Source organism: Petaurus breviceps, unplaced genomic scaffold (genome assembly GCF_028583685.1).
Source record: "Petaurus breviceps papuanus isolate PSGF00001 unplaced genomic scaffold, PetGlider_PUasm1.0 90654, whole genome shotgun sequence".
Taxonomy (NCBI): Eukaryota; Metazoa; Chordata; class Mammalia; order Diprotodontia; family Petauridae; genus Petaurus; species Petaurus breviceps.
The window spans coordinates 6,164,880-6,166,208 of record NW_027187301.1 but is presented as its reverse complement, the minus strand read 5'-3'; positions in this window follow the sequence as shown (position 1 = coordinate 6,166,208).

The following is a 1,329-nucleotide window of genomic DNA, read 5'->3' as shown; positions in this document are numbered from 1 at the left end:
TCATGAGGGTTGATTCAGCCTGCTGGGGATATTTCTTATCACTGGAGGATGCAAGTTGGCCGTCAGTCATCTACTTGCTTTTACTTGATGACCAGGCAACCCTCTTTCCTGGACATATTTCTCCATAGACATATGCTGCTTCTGTTGCTTAATTCTTTCTTGGTGATATTTTACATCCTACTCACACCCACCATGCACCTTTGAATGACCTTCAGTTTTAACTTTTCAGACCATGGTGTTTCATGACTCAGACATCTGGCAACATTGGAAGACTACTAATGGTAAGAAGATAGGTGTTTGTTTCAGGGAGAAGTTTGGAATCACTAAAAGAATTGCAATCCAAAGGCAATCCAGCTCACTCTCCCTTCTATTCAATTCCAGACTTAATTCACTGTCCTTCATATTCATATAAAATGTAAAGATAAATGGATCACCTTTCTATGGGTAGTATTTTTAACTGCACAACAGGCATTCTTCATCCACTTATTTTTTTCCTGTGTGGATGGTTAGGCTGAACTCTTTTGAATAATTGTTGTTGGTCAGTTATTCAGTTGTGTTAGACTCTCTGTGACACTGTGGACCATAGTGTGCCAATGCTGTCCATGTGTTTTCTTGGCAAAGAAATTGGAGAGGTTTGCCATATCCTTCTCCAGTGGATTAAGGTAAACAGAGGTTAAACGACTTGCCCAGGGTCACACAACTAGTAAGTATCTGAGGCCAGATTTGAACTCAGTTCTTCCCCAGTGCTCTATTCACTGAGCCACCTAGCCGCCTCCTTTGAGTGATTAAGGATCTCATTTAGAAAGTTCTGTAATGGTCTGGTGCTTGATACAATCAGCAGGATGTTATCAGCAAAGAGGGATATGTGGAGGATCACTTCACCTACAAAGAATTCCTTTTCCATTTGGGTTCTGTTGACTTTCTCATTTTTATAAACATATGAGAATAATATCTCACTGTGTGTGTGTATTAGACACACAATATATACATACACAGACCATGTTTATGATGATTGATTGAAGGATGAAGGAAGGAAAGAAGGAAGGAAAGGAGGAGGGAAGGATGGAATGGAAGGAAGAGAAGAGAGGAGGAAAGGAAAGAAAAAATCAGATCATTGCAGCAACCAAAAATTCAACAAAAGACTAAGTAAGCTTCATCCATCAGGCTGTAAATAAAACTGGCAACATTGTCTGAACAAAGCCATGGTGTGTCTATGCTGCAAATACTGTGTGTATATAGCTCTGTTATATGTATATGTGTATATAGTGTGTGTATATATGTGCATATATATATATATATATATATATATATATATATATATATATATAT